At 37.7% G+C, this 8815-nt stretch overlaps 2 long non-coding RNA genes across 2 annotated transcripts; both read right to left on the bottom strand.

The window, feature by feature from the left end:
* Positions 1-1174: 1174 nt before the first annotated feature.
* Positions 1175-3901, bottom strand: LOC133671304 (uncharacterized). The gene is made up of 3 exons (XR_009834281.1): positions 3688-3901; positions 3512-3582; positions 1175-1240 (listed from the first exon to the last, which is right to left on the bottom strand). It is a non-coding gene; the product is annotated as an uncharacterized LOC133671304 (long non-coding RNA).
* A 108-nt stretch (positions 3902-4009) lies between these two features.
* Positions 4010-8815, bottom strand: LOC133671301 (uncharacterized). Its single transcript, XR_009834276.1, has 2 exons — positions 4188-8815; positions 4010-4082 (listed from the first exon to the last, which is right to left on the bottom strand). It is a non-coding gene; the product is annotated as an uncharacterized LOC133671301 (long non-coding RNA).

The raw sequence follows: 8815 nt of genomic DNA, 5'->3' as shown, positions 1-8815 counted from the left end.
TCCTTACATCATCAAAATACAACCCATACAATCAACAGTTCATTCAAAAGCGAATCTTACACAAACACATAATATTAGTGTTGCATGATTTGAAATTCATATTAAAAATATATATACATGGACATGAGTTTGCATTCTTATACTACTAATAGCCATCACAAAATTTTAAACAAAAAGGGTCTAATAAAAGTTATACATTCAGTACATTGATCCCTACAAAATACATTGTGAGTTCGAATGCATCTACTTAATTCTTTGCAAAAGTAGGTTCCCATGTATCGGGTATCCTAGACATCTTGTTGGTGTGACGTCCCTGCAGCAGTACAAAACATTTAAGAGAAAACAAATACTTAATAATAATAATAATATTGGTAACTAACGGCCTAGCAATTAAATAAGCATTAACATTTATAATTTCTTCATGTATTTGATGTAACAATTAGTAGTACATATAGATACACAAGTTTTCAAATGCCATTCGCCGAAACTAGTCGTTTATTTGTCCCGGCTATCCATCCGGATTCCATAGCAATAGCTGCGTCACTGCCAATCCTAAAATCGGCAGCCGAAACTACATCGCTGCCGATCAAGGAATCGGCAGCGAAACTGGGTCGCTGCCGAATTCTGTATCGGCAGCGAAGACTGCATCGCTGCCGATCCACAATCGGCAGCGGAAACTGCGTCGCTGCCGATTTCTGTATCGGCAGCGGAAACTAGGTCGCTGCCGATTTCTGTATCGGCAGCGAATACTGTGTCGCTGCCGATCCAGAATCGGCAGCGGAACTGCGTCGCTGCCGATCCACAATCGGCAGCGAAATCATCCCTTTTTAACCCGGCCATCCATTCGGACGCCATTAGCCGAAGCTAATCATTCTTTGTCCCGGTCATCCGTTTGGATGCCATTAGCCGAAGCTAATCACTCTTTTGTCCCGGCCATCCGTTCGGATGCCATTAGCCGAAGCTAATCACTCTTTTGTCCCGGCCATCCGTTCGGATGCCATTAGCAGAAGCTAATCACTCTTTGTCCCGGCCATCCGTTCGGATGCCATTAGCCGAAGCTAATCACTCTTTTATCAACAATTAAGCGTTCGACAATTTAATATCGGTTCTAACAATATGGTAGTACTCAAGTTAAAATGTTCTAAGGATCAACGTATGAAAAAGAAAGGTGCAAGTCACCTACCTGTTCCACCTGTGGGTCGTTCCTGTCTTGATGATGGTCCAATCCCGACTGCACCACCTGAGACATCAATGGTCACAAATCAGCACAGTTGTATTTATTTTATTTTTGAATCACATTCATCATCACACTTATTTCAATAGTTCACATGTTCACATTAAAGTGTTCCCTATTTTACACCATCATATCATGAAATTGTTATTAGCATTTAAGTCATTCCTGCCTAGGAGGCTTATTGTAGGAATCGGCAGCGAGAACCGGTTCGCTGCGGGCTGCCCAATTCGGCAGCGAGAACTGGTTCGCTGCGGGCTGCCAGTTCGGCAGCGAGAACTGCACCGCTGTTGGCGCCACAGTTTCGCTGCACAACGCACAACTCGGCAGCGGATATCACTTCGCTGCAGGAGGTTCAGCTGCGGCAGCGAAACAGAATTTCGCTGCGCAACACACAACTCGGCAGCGAATATTAATTCGCTGCAGCAGGTTCAGTTGCGGCAGCGAAACAGAATTTCGCTGCGCAACACACAACTCGGCAGCGAATATTAATTCGCTGCAGCAGGTTCAGGTGCGGCAGCGAAACAGAATTTCGCTGCGCAACACACAACTAGGCAGCGAATATTAATTCGCTGCAGCAGGTTCAGTTGCGGCAGCGAAACAGAATTTCGCTGCGCAACCCATAATCGGGAGCATCAATTTCAGCACAATCATCACAGTAGAACACCTTAATTCCAGCAACAAACATCACAGCAGAACACATTAATTCCAGCAACAACATCACATTAATTCCAGCAACAATCATCACAGCAGAACACATTAATTCCAGCAACAATCATCACAGCAGAACACATTAATTCCAGCAACAATCATCACAGCAGAACACATTAATTCCAGCAACAACATCACAGCAGAACACATTAATTCCAGCAACAATCATCACAGCAGAACACATTAATTCCCCCTAGTTAAAGCCGGCCCTCTACCATGATTTGTTAGATGTTCTGAAATTGACTTTATTTCACTTTTGTTTGCTTGTTCTCTTGGTTAATTTCAGCTTCCTTCACAGCTGGCTTAGGTCTTAGATCAATTCTTTTCTTAGGGTTTTTTTTTTTTTTCTTCTTCTTTATTTTCGTTTTTTGATCTTACGGGGGAGAGGAAGAGAGTTTCATGACCCATACCTTCTGAATTTAACTAAGTTTGAGGAAGGTTTGACACTATTCAGCTGCTGGTTCTCCTTCTTCTTTTATTTTTTTTTCCGGCTCTCCTTTGCCTCTCCTCTATGCAGCTGCCCACTCCTCTCTCAAGGTCTCATCTCTCCCTCACAAGTTCACAAAGTAATCTCTACTGGTCTGATTTACGTTTCTGTTGTGAAAGGGGAAGGGAAGAACGGCATGCAGCTGCTGAATTTGGAAGGAGATGGGTCATTCTCTCTCCCCTCTTTGTATTTATACTACCCATCCAATGAAATGGGTTGTTTGGGGGTTGGTTTAGGTGTGTCCTTATCCTTGTTTGGTTTATCTAAAACCAGTTTTACCCCTCCCTCCCAGCTCTGCGTCACTGTTCATTGAGAAATCGGCAGCAAAAACTGCATCGCTGCCGATTTCTGCATCGGCAGCAAAAACTGCATCGCTGCCGATTTCTGCATCGGCAGCAAAAACTGTGTCGCTGCCGAAACTGTGTCGCTGCCGATTTCTGCATCGGCAGCAAAAACTGTGTCGCTGCCGATCCAGAATCGGCAGCGGAACTGCATCGCTGCCGATTTCTGCATCAGCAGCGAAAACTGCATCCATCATCATCCCTCTCTCTCTAAATATATATATATATATTTTCCTTTGGGTGTTTACAGATGTGCATCACTATTGATAAAACTAATGTTCATAATCCTTACCAGCACCCATTAAAGAAATGCTAATAAGAGCATCGCACAGTCACAGTATAAAGAGACATCAAAAGTCTAAAAACAAACTATCATTGCCAGCAAAACATGTAACAGCCTTATTAGCAGCCTAGGAAAGCACGGAAAAGATCTAGGAAAATATAACAGGCATGGATGGAAGGATAGTGGCAGAATCCTAGATTGTTATCCCAATCAATGGTGGCCAAAGTTTGACTTTCTGAACTAAAATAAAATTATGCCTCATGATAGAACAACTAATTCAAAAGAAATTCTGGAGCATTGTGGGAGAAGCTTTGTAAAGATACAGATAAGCTTATATGTTAGAAGAAGAAAAAAACAAATATAAAATTCAGGATCCTTCTTCTTTCGTAATAAGATGTGGACCATTATTTACACTCCATACCTCAGAAAAGAAAAAGAAGTAGGTTATGAAGTATTACCGGGATGTGATTGTCGGAATTATCAACACAATCTCAACAAAAGCAGATAAAACATGATGCCCTGCACCTTCCTGTTGAATAACAACAATCATTAGAATACAAACTTAAAACGGTGACATTGAGAAACTACCTCAATCTCATAGATATTCAAACCATGTAGCTTACATGGAACATACCTATGCTCGACCAAATCATAAGCCTGCCGGAAATTTCTCACTTCAAATCACTGCAAAAGGATGTGCTTTTACAATTGTCAATATTGGCAACAGAATGATCTATACTCTTGTCATGGTATATAAGAATTTTCATCAAACAAGCAAAGGTTAGTGTTTCTATTATCAAATGAAACTACTTTCTATTATCAATTGAAACTACTTGCCGAAGTTCGGACCTTGTCAACCTCACTAAATCCTCCTTGCCCAAGAAGGTTTAAAAGGGCATATTGATGATTTAAAATCTGAAAATTATTAAAACTTGAATCATCCTCATCTCGTATCCTTTTCAATTCACGTATAAGACGTCCCTCTTCCAGTTTATAGCCGTCTCTCTCATGCAAAATTGTCTCTTCCTCCTACAGATAATCAACAATTCAATAACAAGGGATGCATGTATAATGGAGCACTTGCAACTTTTGCAATACTTGCAAAATTCAGCATCTCCATAAAGAATGACTTACACGCTACACGTTCACTAGACAAGATTTAGAAATCTCATCCTGGATGAGAAAATCTTCTTCATGTGCTCCAGATTCTGCATTTGTACCATCACCTTTGCCTTCATAGTAACAAAAACTAATGTTAATACTCAAAATGTATCTTAATAAATCACAAATAGCAGATAGACATTGTAAAAGCATGAGGAATAATTCGTTTCTTTTTATTTACTCATTTTTCAGTGACAAGTAATATTATTTTTCTAGGGTTTGAGGCCAAGACACATCAGTGCAACATCAATCTATCACCTCTAGTGCAACAGGTGGCAATAATAAACGATAATAAACTATTTTCTTCCAAAAAGTCACCCACCTCAATTAGCGACAAATATACAGAAACTTTTAGGGCAATGTATTACCATACACCCATTAGCATATAGGCATGCATGACAGCAAGCAAGAGGCCTATCAGAAAGCAGATCATAAATATGGAAGTAGCTTGGAAGGCCACAAAAGCTTCATGTGAAACAGAACAAATACCTGTTAAGGATAAGTACAGTTGCTTCTCACAAGGTTGAGATATCTTACCTCGATGCGATCTGTTCTAAATTTAATAAGCTCCTCTTTAAGATCTTTTATTTCTTAGTTCAGCTGGGATAGTTCATGTTTTTCCTGTGGTGTTAAGTGATCAATGAGCTCTGTGCCCACCTCACCTTGTTTCGTGGTCACAGTGGCTTTAAGCTCACTATTTGATTAGTGACATCTACAAGAGATTTTTCCTATAAATAGGACCCAACGACAGAGGAATAAGAACACTTGTGGTCTTAGCTTATCAAATTCAACAATAAGTTCACTTTTCTTTTTCACCATGATCTACAAAAGCAGAAAAGTCTAGTCAAACTATGCCCTTTCAATAAGCCTGACCAAAATAGAAAGAGAAAAGGATACATGCTTCTTGTAGCTTGTTTCTCTATGCTTTATGACTATTGAATCCTTCATGAGACTAGAAAATAACGATTTCAGCTCTGCAGCTCTCAACGTAGGCATTTCGCTCTTTGAAGTCTGCATTCAGCCTATAATTTTCTTCCTGAAGTAGATGACTTATTTAAAATCAAAAAATCAGAATATAAAGGAAATGGCAAGAGAGGCACGAGGACTTGCAACAATAGAGTTAAGAAGTTCAATTGCATACTCATACCAAGTAGCAAAACATACTTATCTAATTTCAATTAATCCATACATTTACACATAAACCTTGAAGACAGCTCATCATAAAACTAGAAATTTTCAAAGGGGTCTTGTTTTTAGTATAATGGTGGGCATCTACTAGTTACTGCTATAGACCTTGAATAAATCCCGAACATTTGTAGCTAGTACAACATCTGGAAAAGGTAAAAAACTTATCATCGAAGTGTCCAGTTAATGTGGAAAATAAAAATCAATTATTTCTCATAACAAGATGGTTCCGGTTCCTTGGACTAAAACGAAAAATCACCCAACAACAAGTGAAGGAAAGAAAACCTAGAAATCCACAGAAGCTTCCTTGAATCTACGACGAAAGTAGAAGAGTTCATATCCACAAGAGTAAGGAAACCTGTATAAATTGCAAAAAATCAAATTTCACTCGACTATGTGTGTCCATTCAGGTCCCCCAAATCCTCCACTAGGTCAAATCAAAGAAGGTATAAAATCCCCTAACATATTAATTTAAGTAACAAAATACACAAATAATTCTTAAATAATGATGTTTTAATTACTTATTTGCAAATTCTCCATCTACTAGACTGTGTTTTATTATTACCGACCATGTTAGCTGTATAAATTAGTTTATTGACAGTAGAGGACAAAAACCTAAAGTGAGGCCCTTTCAGCTGAAATTATAGCTTAGGTAGTAATATGTAGAAAATTTTAGTTGAGGAGATACCTTACATTTTAGCATAGCATCATCCTGAAAGCAAAGCACATGTTAAATAAAAGCATTCAACATTTTTTATCCCCAAAAAATAATTAGCATTTTTCTCTTTGCTACAGTTTGATACCTTGGCTTGGATATGTTCTGAAATTCTCTCTAGCACGTCTTTCACATCAGGCTCAAGCTCAGTCTATTTTTTTATGGCTTATGTTTATCGTTGAAGTAAAGATACATAAATCATAATCTCACATTAAAAACAATAAGTACAACAGAAGACATTTAACCATTAAAATCCAGTACCGTAGTACCTTGTCACTTGCCTCAAGTTCAGCTTGCCGTGTCTGAAGTTCCTCCTGTTTCCTAGTGAGATTTACATGTTGATCTAGTGCCTCCTTGTTTACATGGCTGAACTGTTGAAATGCTCATTGCACCAATGAAGCATTTTATGCAACTCTTTCAAACTCCTCTTATACCTATAAGTTCCAATAAAACAGAGCATGTCATTTTTGAAAAGATGAATGCTTAAGTGGAACCATGTAAACATGACCTATCTCAGTAAGTATCGAGTACATGTGGGGGAAGACCAAAACATCATCTTCTAGGATTTCAGCAAGGATAACGGCTGGAAAATCAGACAGGATAAATTAATTTAAAACATTGATTACAAGCCATAATAGTTTAATAATACATTAAAAGACAAGAACAAAAAACTGAAGCTTAGACTAGTCATTTATCACATAAAGAAACAATAAAGCATATTCACAGTTCAGAGTTGTGTTGTGACTTCAGCATTGAGTCTATCCATCCTGTCAGAAACACCTGGAAGAACAGCTAGTCAAAAAAATATTTTTATAGTGAAATATTAAAATCAAGTTTCTAAAAACAACTCAAAGCACACTTTAGAGTTAGTGTTATGACTTCAGCCAATGAGTTAACATCATTTAGTTCCTTCCCCTACAATTAAGAACCATGTAACATCTCAGATTTAGCAAAGGATATTAGGCCTTCCAAATTTTGTTTTTGTTATTTCAGATTAGTTGTGAAATTAGTCTCTAGCTCTCTGTTTTCTCATTTTAGTCTGTGATGGAAACTGCACAATCATGAGATTTCTTACCTCAATGTGATTTGTTCTACATAATTATGTTCATAAACTTCAACTTTGAGCATCGATAATCATAAAAGCCCCCCCGTCATAACGACTTTCTTCCTTACTTAATCACCTGATCATTAGTAACTTGTTAAGGCATCATAAACATGTAGAAGGATCATCATGTATAAGGCATCATAAACATGTTCTTACCTCAAGAACATGTCGGTCAAATAATTTAAGTTACATACAAATATCATATCAAAGAAAAAGTGTTTTACTTCGCAAATCATATAAATTTCCTAGTAGCATTGTGGTTGGGGTGGACACCAGAAGCGTACATGCAGGTACTTTATAGCTTACATTTATTGTTGGTACCAATCAACCAAAATTATCAAATTAAAACTTTTTCTCAGAACTATCCATCCTTGGATTCCAAAAGCAATAACTACAGAGCTTCTCACACCAAAAACTTTCAACCCAAATTTGCACACCAAGCTAATGAAAACATCAGCAATCAATTAACAAAACACGTAGAGAAATAACCTTCTAGAACAAAATAACACAAGTAATTACTCATGTCCATAAACTTCAACTTTGAGCATCGATAGTCATAAAAACCCCCCGTCATATCAACTTTCTTCCTTACTTAATCACCTGATCATTAGTAACTTGTTAAGGCATCATAAACATGTATAAGAATCATCATGTAAAAAATAACATATAAGATTTTTATCCTAACCATCCACAGTTATGCAGTCCAAACCATTAGTTTGTGGACACATCCAAATCTCAACAGATTACAGCTTAGGTAAATACTTAGGAGAATAAGAAGAATAATCAACGATATATGCATGCAGACCATTACAGGAGTCATATCAACTTCATCAACAATTTAGCTCATGCAAATTTTCAAAAAGCACACACATTTAAAGACAAGTCCTTGGGTATAAACAATGCTCCACTAGCATTCAAGAACATGCCAGTCAAATAATTTAAGTTACTTACAAATATCACATCAAGTAAAAAGTGTTTTGCTTCGCAGATCATATAAATTTCCTAGTAGCATTGTGGTTGGGGGTGCACACCAGAAACGTATATGCAGGTACTTTATAACGTACTTTTATTGTTGGTACCACTCAACCACAATTATCAAATAAAAACTCTCACAACTATCCATTCTTGGATTCCAAAAGCAATCACTACAAAGCTTCTCATGCCAAAAACTTTCAACCCAAATTTGCACACCAAGCTAATGAAAACATCAACAATCAATTAACAAAACATGTTGAGAAATGACCATCTGGAACAAAATAGCATAAGTAATTACTCAGTTTTCACTTGTGTAGACCAACATACAAATTATTAACAACTCGACTCGAACCAATGTTTTTGTTGGATCTCCTATTTCAGTTAGAACAAGCACGGTGGAGAACTAACCTGCGCTAGTCGTGGGGAAAAATTGGGAGAAAACTTCAACTTTTTTAATAAAGGGACCACATCAGAACCATGTGGATAGATAAGTTACACGAGGAGACTTGTATACAAATTATGAACAGCAAAACTTGAATCAATGTTTCTACTAGATCAATACTATTTCAATTAGATCAAGCATGGTGGACTATCCTATGCAAATACTGCGGTAAAATTGGG

The sequence above is a fragment of the Populus nigra genome, chromosome 13 (genome assembly GCF_951802175.1).
Source record: "Populus nigra chromosome 13, ddPopNigr1.1, whole genome shotgun sequence".
Lineage (NCBI taxonomy): Eukaryota > Viridiplantae > Streptophyta > Magnoliopsida > Malpighiales > Salicaceae > Populus > Populus nigra.
The sequence above is the reverse complement of the archived record's forward strand: the minus strand, read 5'-3'. Positions and strand labels throughout refer to the sequence as shown.